Raw genomic sequence first — 18,348 nt, 5'->3', positions numbered from 1 at the left:
AGAAAACACAAAGCTAAGTATGATAGGGACAAAATGTTTCTCGTACTCCTCTCGCTTCATGCTGCTCTGTCAGATTTCTCAGTTCCTGGGACACAGCAGTATCCAGTCTCCATTCAAGCTCATGTGCTGATGCAGGGGACATTAATCTGAAAGGATTCAGGACCGAAGAATGAGAGAAGCACATGGTGGGAAGAGCCCAGCCCCAACCAGGATGCCCCAGACCTATGCTAAAGATGAGCAAGATCTGGCTGTCGCTCAGAGCATCATGTGTGACCAACACCTTCTTCTGCTGTTGACTAATTACCAACACAGGGTACAATTTGCTACAGGCAGGGCAGCTCAGATGGTGGGAGAGGGATAAGGATTCCCAGGCTGGAGAACAACCCAGGCAACCTCAAATACTTACAAATATCTGAAGGGTGGGTGTCAGGAGGATGGGGCCAAGCTCTTTTCAGTAGTGCCCAGCGACAGGACAAGGGGCAATGGGCACAAACTGAGGCACAGGAAGTTCCGTCTGAACATGAGGAAGAACTTCTTCCCTCTGAGGGTGACGGAGCACTGGAACAGGCTGCCCAGGGAGGTGGTGGAGTCTCCTTCTCTGGAGATATTCAAGACCCACCTGGACGTGGTCACAGAATCACAGAATGTTGGGGGTTGGAAGGGACCTCTGTGGGTCATCTAGTCCAACCCTCCTGCCGAAGCAGGGTCACCTACAGCAGGCTGCACAGGACTGCGTCCAGGTGACCCTGCTTCGGCAGGAGGGTTGGACTAGATGACCCACAGAGGTCCCTTCCAACCCCCAACATTCTGTGAACCTCACTGTTCAGATGATAGATACAACTTTAAGAAGTCACTTACGTGACGTTCTCCCTGAGTTGTGGAGTAGTTTAAAAGGATATGTGTGGATGAAGGGCAGAGAAAGCTGAAAGCTCAAAGGAGGCCCAGCTGATTGGGGTTTATAAGGCTGATATGTCAGTTCAGGTGCCTGCAATTTTCCCACAGCCCCATTGAAAAGCTGCTCAATTTATGTCCTCTCTGATAACTCTGAAAGGGTTGGGATCACGCAGGCTTTGGTAGCTCTGTTCCGAGGTTTCAGTTCTGCTGTCCACCTGCCTGATTCAGCACAGGAATCACACCGTTTGAAAAGTTTGCTCTGTAGGCAAGATGATTTTGCAGCCTCTGGTTCAGGGCAGCCATCCCATCTGAGCCAGGCTCACAAGACCTGAACGTTGGCCCAACCACAGCCCCAGGACTGTACGATTGTAGTCTGAGGCACAGACTCTAAACATCATTATCTGGGACAAATTTCAGAGTTCAAACTGTCCCCTGGGAACACCTCGCCATCCAGTGCAAAGACTTTTTTAGGCAAGCACCCAAAGCAAACTAGTCTCAGCTAAACGGGGCCAATACCTCTAATCTTGGTTTGTACCATGCTTGCAAGCCCACCCTTCTGTGCGTGCCCTGGGAGGAGAGAGGCGTGGAGAGGGGAGGAGAGAGGGATGCCAAGGGCAGAACTGGAGCAGAGCTGCCGGCAGGTGCAGGTGATTCTCAATTTCATGCACCAAAACTGTCAGCAGGGTTTTTGGTTTGTTTTCCCTGCATTTTGCTGCCTCTCTCCACCAGCCCCCAACCACCTTGAGGAAGTCCATGCAGATTTCATGAGTTCCCTAACTCCCGGTGTGGGAGATGTGATGCTGAAGGCAGAGCAGGGAGCTTTCAATTATTGATGAGAGCGACCTCTCTTTAAACAAGGAATGCATAATTCATGGCAGCACCGGTATTTGTGGTGATCAGCAACGGCTCTGTCTCTGCTTTGCTGAAGTCCACAGGAAGCTGCTGTCCCCTCTCCCCCGAGTCCCTCGGGCCCATCAGAGCCTTCAGCCGAAACTTCAGTACTGTTTAGAACTGAGACACGTCAAGATGCTGCAGCGCTTCCCCTCTCCGGGCATTCTCCTGCCTGTTCGAGATGCGCAGGATAAAGTGGGAGGACGGATTCAAGGAACCACAGAAGTGGGTGGAATGGGTTATTGCTCTGGGATAAGCAGGGGTAATTGCTGCGCAAACACAGCCATGACAGGACGTTTCTCAGCAGCGGGACTCCTCTGACCCCGAGACAGGTCTGCAGGAATGGCGGCGACCTAGGGCAGAAAGGACAGGCTAGATCTAAAGGACAGTGCCGAAGGGTTCATGCCCAGCTGTATTTCTTGGGGGGTTGGGAAACAGAAGGGGAAAAGGGAGATTTGGTTTTCTGCTCAATAAGCAGCAGTTTCTCCCCTAAACTCTGCTGGAACTGGGTGGCTGAAAAGCAAAGGGAAAAAAAGAAGAGCATTTTTTTCTAGGAAGGTAAATGTTCGTGATGGAACAGCGAACTGCCCCAGAGCTGGGATCTTGACCTCCCAGTAGCACAGGCAATGCAGGCCACTGCAGTCCTGTCTGAAGGTGGAAGGGTGCTCTTCTGCCGGGGGTTTTAATCGTCCCTCTGCCGCAGACCTCGTGAGCAGCTCCGGGCAAGCGACGCCTGCCATCTGATTGAGGTGAGTACTTCCCTACTGCCTGTGGGGACCGAGGGTGAGGCAGAGTGAAGCGAGCCCCCTGGAGAGAGAAGACCCAGAGGAATACAAATAATAAAACAATGTGGGGAAGGATGGCCAGATCCTTCCCCAGGGCAGGAAAAGCGGAGCTACCAGCAGCTGTGGGGTTTTAAGGTTTGGCCCCATCTCCAGCTTGTCGCTTGGTGCGTGGGCTCCTGTGGGGACGACTTCCCTGGGAAGTGAGTCACTCCCCATGAAACAGCCGCCCTTCCCAAGCCCCCGCGCTTCTTCCTCAGATGTAAAGAACGGCTTCATCCTCTCCCTGCCAGCTCTGATCCCTTCGCCATATGGGACTGCAGTTACTTCAGCTCAGAAACCAGGCTCGTCCTCGGGGAACGCGCGGTGCACCCCCACACCCCTCCACCGCCTGCGTGAACCTGAGTCAAGCATCTTCCTCCATCCTTGGTCTGTAAACAGCTCGGCATGGCACCTTTCCCAGGGGCGTCCTTACCCCAGACGCGTGGCTCGTGTCTGAGCAGCACGGAGTGGGGGAGAGTGATGTTTTACACAGGGCTTTCTTCCCCAAATTTAAAAAAAAAATAAATAAAAAGGCAAAAAAAAACCCCAACAGGAAACAAAAAGAAATGTTGACGAAGCTGATTAAATCTGCTGGCTTGGTCCCGTGGGAGCCAATACGTTTGAGACAGCGCGTGGCTCAGCCTGCTATCCCCAGGTAGATCAAGGGTATCCAGGCACTATCTGGGCTATCAGCAGGAACACAGATAACCCAGTTTGGATATAGACTAGACCTTGAGCTTGGCTGCAAAGCCCAGCTATGCAGGAAGCCTTCCAGAGCCTGCAAAAGGAGGTCTAAACCAGGCTATTTTTAATCAGCCCAGACCCAAATGTCCTTGGTGATTGACCCATGCAACCTGTCACCGCCCTCCCATCCCCTTGAGCTTGGGCGAGGTGGGCTGTCACTCAGAGGGACACAGCCTTCCACCCCGTCCCAATTTCTCTGCGCCTGCGCTGCAGAGCCATAGCCCGGGGGTGCCCAGAATACCCAGAGAAAGATTGGCAGCTCAGGCCCAAACAGAAGCAGGAGGTTCCAGATATCTCCCGAGAAAGACAGCTGTCTCCTGAGAGACCTCTCTGCTTGGAGTTATCCTCTCTTGAACGGGAAGTCGGGGGCTTATTGAAATGTTGATTTCTCTCCCCTGCTGCTGAGCTCTGGCAGAACCGAGGTCCTTTTTAGGCGCTGATGACTATTACAGAATAATCATTCCAAAAGTATTAGTGTGAATCAGCCCAATATCTGCATTTTCAAAACAAAAAAAAAAAAAAAAAAAAAAAAGAAAAAAGAAAAAAGAAAGCTTTCTCTTTTCCAAGGAGGCAAAATAATTCTAAGGAAGCAAAAACAATACTGGATTGTTCCGAAGTATCGGTACATTTCATCCAGAGCTTTCCCTACTGCGTTAACAGCTGATGCCTGTTCAGAAGGAGTGGGAGCTGTCATTTTACAGGTTTCTTACAAAAGCAGAAAGGCAAAACCCATAGTATTTGCTTCCAGAACATTTTCAAAGACGGAGAGGAATTGCTTTTTCAGAGAAAAAGGCATTAGGCGTTATTTGAAGGATAATTACATTTCACAGGTGCTTGTCTGGGGGGGGAAAAAAAAATCACGTTGATCACAAGATCCTTGTAAAGATATGGGGTCCAAAGGCCAATGCTGTTCCTCTGGTAGCAGCCAGGATGCAGAGATGGGCTTTGATCTTAGCTATGTGTCAATATGACATCAAATGCAGACCTCCAGAGAAACATACCATCACTAATGCACACTCTTGATTGATTTAGACAGCTTGTTTTCCTCCTGCTTTCAAAGGCAATGTCGAAATGCACTTCCCTGCTGGACTTCCCAGTTGCTCCTAGGGAAGGCAAAAGAAACCAAAGGAGAAGCTGCTCTGGATGAAATCACACTGCAAACCAGTGGAACAGCAATTATGCCATTTAAAGCACAGACATAGCTAAAGATGTCTACTGACTTCCCAAAACCTGTGGAAATGGGCCCATTTTTATGGTTATACGTGCGTGCTGGCACCCTGAAGCATCAGAGTCCAGACCCCTTCTTGCACAGAAACAGCTGTGGGCAGAGGATGTGTGCGGTGTGCGGACAACAGTCCCCCAGAGTTCTTGTTTGGGAATGCTGGCTGAACTACGTGATCAATAAAAGCACCACGCAAACAGCAAATGTGGACAGAATGTTTTCACGGGTGGCTGCTCCACAGGTTAACACAGAACGGATGCTGGCCAGCCCTGATGAGTTGCCACCACATCATGCAGGCGCTGGTTAAGTGAGAAGTGGAAAGAGGAGAAATGCCGCTTTGGTCTCCTTGATGGACATTTTTGCTGTCACAGCTTTCTGAGCTGTGTGAAACTTGCCTGCTCCGTAACTAGCTGAGATGGTCCGAGATGCTAATTCTGATCTCTTTGCCCGAATAAATCACCAGTACTCATTAGATTTGCCACTTGCTGTGTGGCATCTAAGTGTCATGCAGACACTTTTAAAGACAAATGTAGAATGGAGAAATAAAGTCGCACCTCGAGAATTGTCTTTTGCAATAGATACACGTTACAGTCCGCTGCTTGATTTGTACCTCGAATGCCACATCTGATCTCTACAGCTTGGGTTCAACTAAAAGAAACACCAGAATGAATATCAGAGAGTCAGAAAGCAACAGCGTTTGTTCTCCTGCCCTCTGCGTGTGAAATGAAAAGGGAGGAAGGGACCAAAGGAAGGAAGGGGCAGGAAGGTGATGGCCAGTGTCCTGCTGAGGCTGTCCTGCTGTCCTTCCCTGTCCTAACAGGGAAGCTGTTGACTCTGGACCACACCCAAATTAGGTGCCAGGGCACACGAGATCAAGAGACCCATATGTGATTCCCACCTTCTGGGAATGCCAGGGGAGCAGTCAGTGCAGTAGTCGAAACATCCGACTTAAGCACTGGCAGAAGGTAACCCTACATCCTGACAGCAAGAAGTTTTTCTTTGTAGAAAAAGGACGCAGTGGATGCATTTGGGCGAAGAGATGGAGCTGAGGAGCAGCAAAAGCCAAATGCCCCTTTCTGACCACAATCCAGTCCTACCAGAAGGAAAAGGTGTAGGTTTTGGTTTCTGTTTTTCCCGGTCTTGCGCTGTTAAAATGGAAAAGGCTTGTCTGTTGGGAAGGCAAGGAAGGCTGTGAGGGAACTGAGGGCAGACGAGTTCACAGCACGAGAAACAAACTCTGCTGTCACTTAGAGTGCACAGGGCTTGCTACAGGGCTTGCTTGTATAGGGGTTGCTCTCTGCTGTGCTCCTTAATTGCACATGAAAGTAACCTGGGCTGAAAGTGATCTTTGCACATGGTGTGTACAGACCTTCTCTTGGGAGGGAGGTCAGCCTATGCTGTATTGCACTCGTGGGCTTACCTGTGAATTTGTGTGCTTCAGGCTGCTCAAGACCTGGACGCAGTCAGGAGTTGACGCTACCCTCCGAGCGGGTAAGTTGTGTGCTCTGTCTGTCCCTTGAGCTTGGCGCGTGATCTTTGCAGAAACACCAGCAAGAAAATGCTGTGAGGTGCCTCTGCCCAGCTCTTCCATCTCCGCACTCAGGGGTGCTGGGGAGTGCTGTCCTTCCTACCTCCCTCCACACGCACGCACGGGCTGCCAGTTGGCCTTGGGCAGAATAGCTGAGGAACAGATACTGCTGGTGGGAGGGGAAAGGTGAGCTAGGCTTTTTTTGAACCCTCCTCTGTACTTTGAGGGCCTTTTGAGCTCACTTCAAAGGCAGATCAGGTTGGCCTGAAACATCAGGGCAGACGAAGAGCAGCCTCTCGTTGGAACAAGAAGTGGGCTGCTGCTGTAAGTCTTAGAGGTGGATCTGAATGTCACCCGCTTCTGAGGGTGGATCTGGCTCTCTCCTTGTGCTGGGGGAAGGAAAGCAACCTCTGGTCATCTAAAAGCTTTCTGAACATTGGGTCAGTGCATAGGTTCCCCACAGACAGCAATGCTGGTAAAAGTGGCAGCTGCCAAACTAGAAACTGGATCTCTAGAAACTCAGGAATGCCTTAAAACAGGGGTCTGATTTGTCCTTGCTGGACAACGATCTCCCGCCCCTGGAGCACACTTTTGGTTGCTTTTCACAGTCTTTGTCCTTAACCAGATTCCGTACATTATGTGAACAGTGAACAGTCTTTTCTCCCTTTCTGCAGTAAAGACTGCTTTGTCAACTTACTTTCTCCCAGCAGAAGGATGCTGGGTGTTACCCAGATTGGGCTAAACCTAGGATGGTGTTACTAAGGTTGATCCTACCCCCTTCCTTCCTTCCCCAAACCCTGCAGACGTGCACACCAACCGCACCTCTGGCTGGTGCCTGGCATGCCGGTCTTCTGTCAACTTTATCTTGTGTCGTCAGTGCGACAGACACCCTGGTGTTTCTGAGCTACAGCAGGGTGAGGCCAAAAGCAGTTCTCTGGGAGGATGTTTGTGGAAGTTAAAAAGCCAGGTGAGGCATTCCCAGCTTCCCACACACACGTGTGAATGTTCCTAATTCCATCCCTTATCAGCTCTGCAAAAAATACCCCCATAGGGCCATCAACGGCCTTCCTCCTCCCCAAGAAGTTTTGAGATGCTTCCCCTTCCTCCTTGGGGAGGAAGAAGGAAGAAACTGGCCTCCTGATTCTGCTGCTGTAATTAATTTCTAGGCCATTTGTGTTTGTCATCTGATGCTCAGGTCAAGACCCATGTTGGGCTTATGAGAGAAATACCGACTACCAGATTTTAGCTGTCTGGTAAGTGCCAAGCAGAAGGGAGTACAAAAGACCGGAAAGCACACCTAGTGACTATTTTGCACCAGCATTTAACAGCTACAGGACTTGGTTTGACTTCCAGTGAGCTACAGTGTGGCTTAGCTTGCTGGACTACAAACAAAACTTGCTGATGGCAGCTTATCTAACACTGAATGGGAGAAGGTGTTGGCAGGAGAGCCACGGGGGTCCTCTGCAGCACCTCCAGAAGAGGCTGTTAGGTGGGATGAAGCGTGTGGAGTTTGTCTAGCAGGCTACTGTTGTGACTGGGAGTGCAAGTGGGGAGACCGGTCATGATGCATGAACAGCACTGGATTTATTCTCAAGAGGGTGTCAAGAGAAGGGAGCGCGATGCACGAAGGCTCTTGGAGATGATGGGAGCAATTTTTAATTATCTTTTCTGAAAGAATCCTTTGGGGTAAACTATATCCACCCACAAAACTCTTCTTAGCATAGAGGTCAGCAGTGATGACTGAATCTTAGGGAAGTGCTTAGCAGTGTCCTGTGCCTTCTCTTGTAACGGAGTTGGTGATGCACATTGAGTAATAAGAGATTTGTTGTGTTTTCCTCAGTGCTCCAAGAGCCCTGTTCTAACATGGAAGTCAGAAACATCACTTCTGCTGTAAAGAAGGCTCCTGTTATCATTTGATAACGTGCTGCTGAGTGCTGTAGGTTTGGGGAAAACGGGAAACAGCACGAGAGCTGCTAACCAGAACAGGAGATACACTGGGATTACTGGAGGAGCTATGGAGAAGCCTATGAGCTGTTACAGTGCAAGAGGTGCTGGGATCCCAGGGTGGAGGGGAGACGTGTGAATGAAGGCAGAGCAGTGGGCTGGATTGGAGAGGACACCTGAAATATCTGGGTGTGGACAAAACAGAGGCTGCAAGAGGTTGATGGGAGTAGGATGGAGGAGACAGATCCAAGGGGGGAAAAAAAAAATGGGGTGGGGGAGAAACGCTGGTCAGGCTGAGATCTGCCACTTGATAGCCCTTGCCAAAGTGCAAATAATTTCCCCTTTCTAGAGATCTGACAGGAGACACCTCAGCCTCCTGGAGTCAGTGTTTAATGCCCCTACCTCCTTTCCTGTTGCTCCAGGGAGATGAGGAGCTGGCACGCATGTCTGAGGGAGGAAATAAACTGGCTGCGGACCCTGGAGCAGTAGGATTTGCCAGCTTGCCTCTGACTGCCCTGCCCAGCCCTGAGATCCAGTTCAGCCGGGCTCGTGTTTGACTGCAGCAGATGCTGCCTGTGGGCTTTGTAGAGGTGCACAGGGATAATCAGGATTTGGTTTCTGTTTGCTGGCTAATTTGAGCCCCTGCTGTGAGATTTGGATGTTTCTGAGGATTCTATATTAGCTTTAATGATTAAAAAATTATTTCAATGCTTAGCGAGGAAGATGCATGATCTATCACTGAAGCCGCTTAGCAACAGGACTCATTAAGACATGTATTAGTACAGAAAGATACCCTTGCCCCAGCGTCCTCTTGGAGCGACTATCCACTCATCTAAACAAGATAAAGGTCTTTTCTGGCCTCCTCCGAGGCCAGAGGATAAAGCACTCAACTGTGAAACAAGATTTCTTGGTTCTTTTTCTGGCTTCAACTATGCGTAAGTATGTGGATCCGGGCAAATCATTTCACCTGCTTCGGTGCCTCAGTTCCCCCACAGGTAAGATAAGCACAACAATGTATAAGCACTCTGGGGAAATGACTTTCAAGAGCATAAGCTCATTAGAGAAAAAACAACCCTTGCAGTGAATAAAACGTGTCTCAGCCCATTGCCAGCAGCTCACATTAACCACGCGGTTCTCATTGCCCTCCTGAAGCCTGACATACAGTGAGCTAATTAGGGGAGAGAAAAAAAAGATTTTTCTCCTAGCCCCTTGCCACCTGATGGTAGCCAAGTAGAGATGTTAAATACTTGTTATCTGGCTCAAAAGAATTAATTTTAGGCAAATCCTGGCAAAGTATTTCTGCTAACCCTTCAAGGAGAAAGAGGGCCCGTCAGTTCTGGGGCAGGATCTAATTTTGCTCGCAGGAACACTGTTAAATACCATGTCTGAGTGGAGAACGGTAATACTTGGTGTTTTTTTTATCCCCAGAGTCATTCATTGAACCACTCAGGCAGCACTGTTCTCCTTAGGAGGAGAAACTGAGGCAGGGAGGAGGAAGCAGGCACAAAAGGAGCCATTTTGGTCTACAAGAGCTGAGGTGTTCCTGGCTCCTGGGCGTGCACAAGGGACATTGAACTTTGTATTTGAATCATGAGCCTTGGGTGAAGCTTAGTGTGGGGTAAGGGTAAGGCACAGATGAAAGGAAGGTGGGGGAAGAAATGTGGGCATAGGTGAGATATTAAGGTGTGACTGACAGTGGTTCTCGAGGGAAGGAGGGGGAACGGGAGAGGAGATGAGGTTAAAGAGGATGAGAGAGCGGGAGAAAAGAGCAGGAGGAATGAACAACGGCAAGGGAGCAGGAGACCAAGAGGGACAGCAAGCAGGAGGCACAGTCAAAACATCTCAGCACTCGCTGAAGAGATTGCCTATTTTGCTTCTGCCTTTTTTTTGTGTGTGATCTTGCCTTAAAATTGCAGGAATGTGGCAGCACAGCACTGGCGCTCCGATTTATTAATTCCATCCCGTCCCACCAGCCCATAAAACAAAAGCATCTGTGTTTGCTCAAGAGGAGCACATGAAGGGCCTCATTCACGTCAGAGGTGGAGAGGGAAGCTGGCAGATACGGGAAAGCCATCTGCGCCTCCTTCCTTTTCACCTTTGTGTGGATCTGGGCTGGGGGAAGGGCGGTGGGAGGGAAGGGCCCAGGGGATGGGGTATCGGGAGGGAGAAAGCTAAGATCACCCTGGAGATCCGTGCTGGAGAACGTGGCGGGGAGGTGGGGACCCAACGACCGCACTAGGCTGGGCCACCTCCAGCGAGGAAGGTGCCCAGCGCTGAAGTGGGGAAAAGGTCCCTTGCTGCCACCCGGGCTCGCCCAGCACTGGCCCCCGAGGTGGCACTGGGTGCAGTTCTGCCCCGATGAATGGCTCTCCCATTGCCACGGTCACAGCCAGGGTTGTCAGGGTGCCCAGCACTGTGCCCGACCCGTAGTTATGGACATAACCATAATAATAAATCAAATCTGCCAGTCGTAGGAGAAATATCATCCCATTGCAGTTGTATTTTAGCGTGCTTTCAGAATGAGGAAGGCTCAGGGTGAGATAAAAATTAACTATTCTACTTTAACGACGGGGCATGAAGGGGGAGAGGTGCCAGCACCCTCTCCTCCTGCCAGGCAAGGACCAACTGTGCTGCTTCTAGAAAGAGGCACTGGGAGATGTCTGTCGGACATGGAGGAGCTTGTTAAAACCGCATGGCTACCCCTGCCCTCAGGGACGGTGTCTCCAGGAGCCAGGCTGCCCTGCAGCACCGCACGGGGAGCATCACCTCAGTGGAAGCAGGGTCTGCAGCTAACTGCTGCCTACCCCGTCCCCGGCTTTTCTCCCACACAAGGACTGCCGAGGAGCAATCCTGCTTTGGTAGCAAAACGCGGTTCCCACGTGCCCTGTACTCCCACTCACAAACCCACCATGAACTTACAAAACGAGACAACGTTGCTGCTCTAAAATCTTTTATCCAGAGCCGAGCTTGTCTGACTGCTAACTTTGTCCAGCTCCAAGTAATCCCAGCACTTTTCTTGGCTAGAGTCTGGCTATACTGGGAATAAATGCCCTTGCTCTCATTGCCGAGGGGTAACATCCAAAGAATAGGACAATGCCACTTTCTTTTATAATGCAGCATTGTTCATAAACCAGCACCACGCAAAGTTGCCAGGATGCTGGCAGTCTATTAAAATCAACAGCACAGGCAGGGGAAGTGGCAGCCTAAGCACCACCGGACCAGCTCAAATCTCATCAGAACTTAACCAGAACCCGCTCCAGCTGACAAAAGACAAACCTATGAGAGCTAAGGGTCAGCACACAGGCTGGAAAACACATATTCTTCACTTCTGCATGCAAACGAAAATATGCTCAAGTGATCTTCACTCGAGCATTTCTGTCTCCGTGTGTCCCTTGTCCCTGACATTGATCAGTGTTGTGGGTTTTGGAAGGTACAAGAAATCCTATGCTAGACAATTGTGACAGGTTGAAGCCTGAAGATTTAGATCTATTTCGAATGGACTGTCCTGTCCAGTGCTGAAAGATCTACTATCTGTCAAAATGTCTCCTCTTTTCCCGAATCCCACACTCAGCACTAGCAACATCTTGCAGCAGCGAGTTCCATGTCACTATGCACTGCATGGGAAAATACTGACTTTTATCATCAAATTGCTACCTTTCACCTTTTCCTGAACACAATCCCATTCCTCTACCAAGAAAAGCCATGTAGAGCAGCATTCATTCACAGAATAGGATCACAGAATCACAGAATAGTAGGGGTTGGAAGGGACCTCTGTGGGTCATCTAGTCCAACCCCCCTGCCGAAGCAGGGTCACCTACAGCAGGCTGCACAGGACCTTGTCCAGGCATTCGCCCTGTTCCACATTGCAGATGGCTTTGGTTTTCACCCCGATGTCCCTCCTTGAGCTGACCAGCGCTGTCTTAACGAATCTCTCTACGTGTATCAGGCATTTGTGGGATCACCTGCTCAGAAGAGGGACGAACGGCAAGCAAAATCTAAAAGTCCCCGTGCTGGAGCTGTGGATCCCAGCTCCGTGTCACAGCCCTGGGAAGCCGTGTCTCCTGAGGAAACTTGGCTCACATTTTATGAATTTGAGGAATTTGCAGAGCGCAATGTTCTTATCTGAGGGAGAAGGATCTCCAACAGCCCCCCGCACTGCGCGGCGAAGGAAGCCAACAAGGAGTTGATTGAACACTTGGGAGCATTGGCAAAGCAGATAAATTTGAGCTCTTAAGCAAAGACCTTCGGGAGCGCTAATGTCACATGAGAGTGAGCTAGAAGAGACTTCAAGCTCTTAATTATGAGCCTGCACAGCTCAAAACAGCCCAAAAGGATACGGGACCAAGTTTTTATAAGCATGCTGACCACGGATCGGGGTGCGGTTCGGAGGCGTAGCCCAGCCCGGGAGAGTCAGTGGGGTCTGCCCAGCATCCCTTCGGAAGGGTGGGCTGCGGGCAGTTGTGCCTGTGCCCGAGAGGAGGGCGACGATAGTTACAGGTCTCATCCGCGCGCTGTATTTGTTAGTCTCTTACGGTACCGGTAGGTTTTAAATCGCAGTCCTTCTAGGCTGAGCTGCTTCCCAGCAAGTGCTTCGCAGAGATGCAGGGGCCTTGCCTGGCAGACAGAGGATCCAGGGCTGTCTCAGCTCTGACGCTATCAGCTGCAGTGTCTCCCTTGTAAAGTGGGGGTAGTCATCCTGATAAACAGCTCTGTATGTGGGCAGGGAGTTCTCTTAATCACGTATGCGGAGTACTTTCAGATCTCCGGACGGGAAAGGGTGTGGATGATCGTAATGCTTATTGCTAGACAGAAAGGCCAGGAACAAAAAGGGCAGAGCAATTCTAGACTTCTCCAGGGCCCTGCAGGTGTGTGGGACCCGGCTTCCAGTCTGGCTTATTACTACCTTTTTAGGCTTCTTCTTTTATTAGGAACTATTAAATACAAGGAGGAAGGGGACAGATATCATCTTTCCTGTGTACATCCTGCAGAATAATTGCAGAGCTTTCCCAGAGCAATTTTGCATGCTCAGTAAAGGGCATCTTTGGAGCCTATCAAATATCTCATCCCTCGTAGACATATATACGAAGGCTTGCAGCATACGTCAGAAGATTTCTTTATTGCTCTCAAATATTACCCTGGTGGAATAGGAAAGACAACTGGGAGTGATGAAGAGGAGGAAGAAGAGGCCTTGGAGGATGCTCCGGGAGGTGGATGGGGTTGTGGGGTAGCTCCTGACGGCTGGGATGGCAACATTGCCTCCTGAGGCATCGGTGGGAAGCCAGAGGTGACCGTGCCTGCAGCACCAGCACCCCGAGGGAGAGGGGCAGCGGGGGCTAGAGCTATGCAGGCACTGAGAAACAGGGGTGTGCAGGGCAGCGCTGCTGGCAGGTGATGACCTTGGTCAAGAGGGGAGGAAAGCCACCCGAGGGTACAGCTGGAGTGAATCTACTCCAGGCTCCTGCCAGCAGCTGGCCAGGTACAACTCTGCTCTCAGACAGTAAGGACATCTCCTGGTCTGCCGCTGAAGCAGAGGGAAGTTCCCTGCCAGAAAGCACCTCCACCGATGCTTCACAGGCGAGAAGAAAGGATGCTGGGTACACAGCAGACACGGCCTTGCGGTGTCCAGTACCACCTCAGACACTCCGCAGGGAAGATGCCATCAGAGGGCACAAGCGCTAACCACAAAGACGTTCCCAAACCATGGGAAGAATGTGAACTTAAGGGCTGTACGCTGTAGAAGTATATTCTTTCTTGCATACGTTTAGCTGCTCTATAGCTCTGTACAGCTCCCTAGGCAACAGTCTTCCCAAATGACACCGTAACAAAGCCCAGAGGTGCGGGAGCCTCGCTCGTTAAAAACCCTTGCCATGGGAGCAAGCGTCCTCAGCCCAACGGCTTTACTTTCAGTCCCGTGGCTACGCAGTGTCTCGCAAGTCCGGCTGAGGCCCTTCGCTGTGAAGGTGGCTGCATCCCAGCTGTGCTCCGTGTCAGCTGGTTGAATTGCATTGGGATTGCAAGGTTGCCTAAATGGTTTATCAGTTATTGTGATTATTATTATTACCACTACACTGAAAATGTCAAAGAAGCCAAGGACTTTAGTTTGATCTCATCGATTCATGAAATACCCGCTACTACACGTTAGCTGCTCAGCGCGTCGACCTCTGCACGGCAACTGCCCGGCGGAGCCTTCATTCAGCGCAGACCGAAGCGCCCTGAAAGCGACGCCGCAGTCGCTCCCGGGAGGGAGGGAAGGAGGGGAGGAATCACAGCCACCGGGCTCCTGGCCTGGCACCGGGTCGGCACGATGTGTGCTTGGCTGCTGGAGCTCACCTGTGGCCGGTGTCCCAGCCGTGCCCACCAACAGAGAGCTTCCAGGAAATCACGGAGCAGGAGGTGACCGAAAGCCATCCCAGCCCCCCGCGACCTGCTTCAAGGCACGGAGAGCAGGGGATTGGCAGCGTGCGCAGCTGGGAAGAGATGTGACACAGGCTGGTGCACACGTCTCTGCCAGTGCCCCCCTCCTGCCCTGTAACCCTCTCTACTGCCTGAGACTGATCTCCCCATAACCTCCTACCGAGGCATCTCGTTTCGGAGTAACGATGGCCTCCCTTCTGTGAGGATCCCGTCCTGCTGTCTCTGTGCACCCGTCTCCCAGCTCGCTATCTGGCCCCCCTGTTCCTAGCCCTGTCTGAGGCAGTCCAGGGATGCAAGGAACCTCGCCATCCATTTATCCCTTTTGCAGCAGGCGAGATTCGAGCCCGAGCAGAGGCGGGTGATCAGACCCGTGTGGAAGCCGCTGTACCCTGCTACACTCTCTCCGGACATGCTTTGCGCAAGGAGGCCTGCTCTGGGTCCGGGAAGGGAGCCGAGAGCGCCTGCAGAGGCTGCATCGTTCGTGCTGCCCCACTCCTCGCCCAGATGTGCGGGCTCCGAGTTGCCAGGCGGGTACTCACTGCTGCTTGTTGTTGCTCTGCTGCGGTGATGCTCGGTGCTGCCCTGCTGACCCCAACGCCCCTTCTCCCAAGCGCGCACAGAAATTGCGCCTTGGCAGGCTCGCCTGAGGAGTCACTGAGGTTCCTCGCCAGATTTGCAGCACCTGGGGGTTTTCTCCCTCTCACATACCGGCTGCTGAGCCTGCCCCCTCCTATCCCCCCGGCCCCGCGCTGGATGGGCGAGCGGCAGGAGCAGGAGGGCGAAGGAAAAGTACTTTCCAACTCACCCAGCAACATCCACCCCAAAGTCTGCTCCCGAAAACCAGCAAGCGCATCCCTCGGCAGACACCCGTGTGCCAGGCAGGGCTGCGAAGGGGCAGGGACCTGCCCAGCGCTCCTGCTCTTGCCCCGTCCCCCTCCGCAGAGGAGCCCCCAGCCACCCCTGGGGTCGGTTCCCACCGGGGCTACGTGTGCCGGTGCACAGACCCCATCGCCCCTCTGTCCTTCGGCTTCCCCGGTCCCTGTCACGAAGAGGCTCAGTAAAACCCCTCGGGGGGCAGCGGCGTGCTCGGTACCCGCCTTTGGGTAACCTGGTCGGAGACCCCCCCCCCACCCCCGGGCGCTGAGTCGGCGGCTGCGGCATCCGCGGGCGGATAGGCACCGGGACCGGGGGCATCTCCCCACAGCTGGAAAATTCCACTCTGGGAGTGGGATGTGGCTCCTCTGGAAGGTGTCCGGGCCGGAGCACGGGGGTGCGAGGACGGGGGCTCCCCGTGAAGCGCGGTGCCGGTTCGGGCGCCGAGCACGGGTGAAGTTTGGGGACCCGGCCGCCGGTGGCGGGGCAGCGCACCCCTCCCTCAGCCGAGCGCTAAGCCCCGGGGGGACCGCAAGGTCACCCCCCGCCCCCCAAACCCCGCTGCCCGGGGGGCTCCCCCTTACCTGGCGAGACGCGCCGGTCACGGCGGAGATGCCGGGGCGCCGAGCGCGGGGCGGCACCGCGCCGGGGGCTGCCGGGGGAGCATCGCCCGCCGCCGGGCGGAGGTGTGTCCTCCCCGCCGGGGCTGCAGCCGGGACCGGGACCGGGACCGGGGCCGGGACCGGGGCCGGGACCGGCCCGTCGGCGCTGCCAGCGGATGGCGGCGACCGCCTTCAGACGACGCCGGGGATGCGGCTACGCGCGGCGCGGAGCCGATTTAAGGCCACCCCGTGCCGGGGGTGGGGGGAGCGCCGAGGGCCGCCGGCAGCCGGCTCCTGCGCGCCGCGCATCCCGCGGGGCCACCTTAAAGCGGGGAGGGGGCGAGAGCGGAGCCGGCGCGGGGGAAGGAGCGGCGAGAAGGCGAGCGGGGCCGAGCACCCAACGCCGGGCCGGGGGCCCTTGCCCTCGGAGGGGGAGGCTGCCCTTCCCCGGGCCCGGCCGGTGCTCTCCGCGCTGAAGGCGAAGGGAGGTGGGCGGGATTTTTTATTGCCCGTCCCGGGGGGCTCGCTTTGCCGCTAACCGGGTGCTGGGCTGATTTCCCGCTCCCCACCGACGCCACCCCGGTTGACCCAGCGACGGGGCGGCCTGCGGGGTGGTGGCGGGGGGAACCCCGCAGCCGGGGCACGCAGCGCCTCCGCGCTTCGGCCCCCCCAGTCGCTGCTCGGCGGGTCGGTCAGCCCCGGCTTCCCGTGCCGAGGCGGGCGAGGAGCGTGGCTTCGACCGCTGCCCGCCAGCCGCCGCAGCCACCGCTGTGCCCGGCAGCCCCTGCCTAGCAGCGGGATGCGTGGGAGCAGGACGGGCCCGCTCCCGTTCCCCCCCTGCCTCCCTCAGGAGCCGTGTCTCCCGGCGACTCCGGGAAAGGCTTTCTCCTGAAAACGTCGCCGCAGCTTTCGGCAAACCGCGAGGCACGGAAGGCCGCGTAGTCCCAGGCACAGGTGGGGGACGGGTCGATGAAGTTTGGCTTCGGGTAACAAAGCTCCTGCTGTGGGACGCACTAAGCAGAGCAAAATGTGTGGAGATGCTCGGCTGGGAAGTGCTCGTGGAGAAGGACCGGAGAAGCCTGACTTCTCGGGTCAGCTGGCAGGTCTCGGCCACGTTTCAGGAGCAGATGTTGCCGAAAACACCTTGGAAAGAAAGGCATCAAGCGACATTTTACAGTCCAAATGACATTTACAAAGTGCAACAAATGTCCAAATGACATTTACCAAGTGGGTGAACCCAACACAGGCGGAGCAGCAGGCGCGTACGTGCTGGTGCCGTCGCTCACCTGCTTCTCCCCTTGCCAAAGGGACGCTCTGAGCCGGATGCGTTCCGCGCCCAGCAGGACCTACTGCCACGCTCACCGCCGCCGTGCTCACGGCTGCGTGGGCCGGCGGGGTCTGTCCTCACGCACCTCCCTCGGCCAGAGCGGGGCATGAATCGCCTCTCTCCTTCGCCAAGTGTCTCGAGGGCTGGCACTATCCTGCCCTGGCATCCCAGGCTGCCCTCTCTGGGAGGAAGACATCCATTTGTCCATCCATCCATCTATCCATCCATCCTCACTGTGGGGGGCATGAAGTCCCCAGGTTGTACGGGCGGCCGAGAAGAGTCCTGTGCGCTCAGGGCTGAAAGCCAGCGTGTGGGTGTCAGGAAATGGCAAGGCGCTTCCCTGCAGATGGCTCAGCAGAAGCCTAAATTAATCCTGCACTACTGGCAGAAGCATTACCCTGCTCCAAGGATTAGCTAGCTGGGGCACTCCAGCTCTGCAGCACCTGGATTTTAGGCAAACCTGCACCAAAAAGATTGATTGCCTCCTCCTGCAAGGCACCAATTCTCGGCATCCCCACAGGACAGGGCAGAGCCATTATCCTCCTTCTGTGGTTGGGGAAGGGAAGGGACGTGTGGAGGAGATAATTACCTGGTTATTAGCCACAGACATCTTGTGTGGTCAGTGAGTTGGACCCAAGTCTTGAGTGAACACCCTAACCCCAGGAGCTCTCTAGGAGAGTTTGGTTAAGAAGGACTTTGACTCCTGGGCATCTCTCACAAGTGCAAAGGCAGGAGGAGGAGATCAGATTCGAGACTGCTGGCTACTCTGGAAGCCCAAACCACTCAGGCTGTTCTTACTCACGCTCCAGACTCTTCCTTTTTATGTCCATAACCTTTGGCATGACTGTTTCACTGCTACAATGCAGAGCCACAGTTTAGGCAGTGCATTCCGTGGTTGGACTGGAGGGGCTGAGGGTCAGCACTGCAGGAATTCGCTCCCCCCACCTGGTTAGAGCTGGCTCCTGGCGCAAGCAGCACGCTTCTGAACTGAGACTCAGGTCTGTGGAGAGCCATTCCTCTTGGCTGGAGCAGCCAGAGTAGATTTATTGGAGGGTACAGTGGGGTATCCAGCATGCCATAACCTT

At 53.9% G+C, this 18,348-nt stretch overlaps 1 protein-coding gene across 3 annotated transcripts in view; it reads right to left on the bottom strand.

Annotated features, from left to right (window-relative positions):
* Nucleotides 1-16,663, bottom strand: part of LOC104328251 (galactosylgalactosylxylosylprotein 3-beta-glucuronosyltransferase 1) — a 31,560-nt gene extending 14,897 nt beyond the window's left edge. For 2 of the 3 annotated variants that reach the window (XM_075436969.1, XM_075436978.1), the window contains exon 1: nucleotides 15,919-16,659. The gene's annotated coding sequence lies outside the window, so the exon portion shown is untranslated. Of the gene's footprint in view, nucleotides 1-15,918 lie in introns of all 3 variants that reach the window. The other variant, XM_075436988.1, reaches the window with a different exon arrangement.
* Nucleotides 16,664-18,348: the final 1,685 nt, after the last annotated feature.

Source organism: Opisthocomus hoazin, chromosome 1 (genome assembly GCF_030867145.1).
Source record: "Opisthocomus hoazin isolate bOpiHoa1 chromosome 1, bOpiHoa1.hap1, whole genome shotgun sequence".
In the NCBI taxonomy this organism is placed as follows: Eukaryota; Metazoa; Chordata; class Aves; order Opisthocomiformes; family Opisthocomidae; genus Opisthocomus; species Opisthocomus hoazin.
This window is presented reverse-complemented; position numbering and strand designations above follow the sequence as displayed.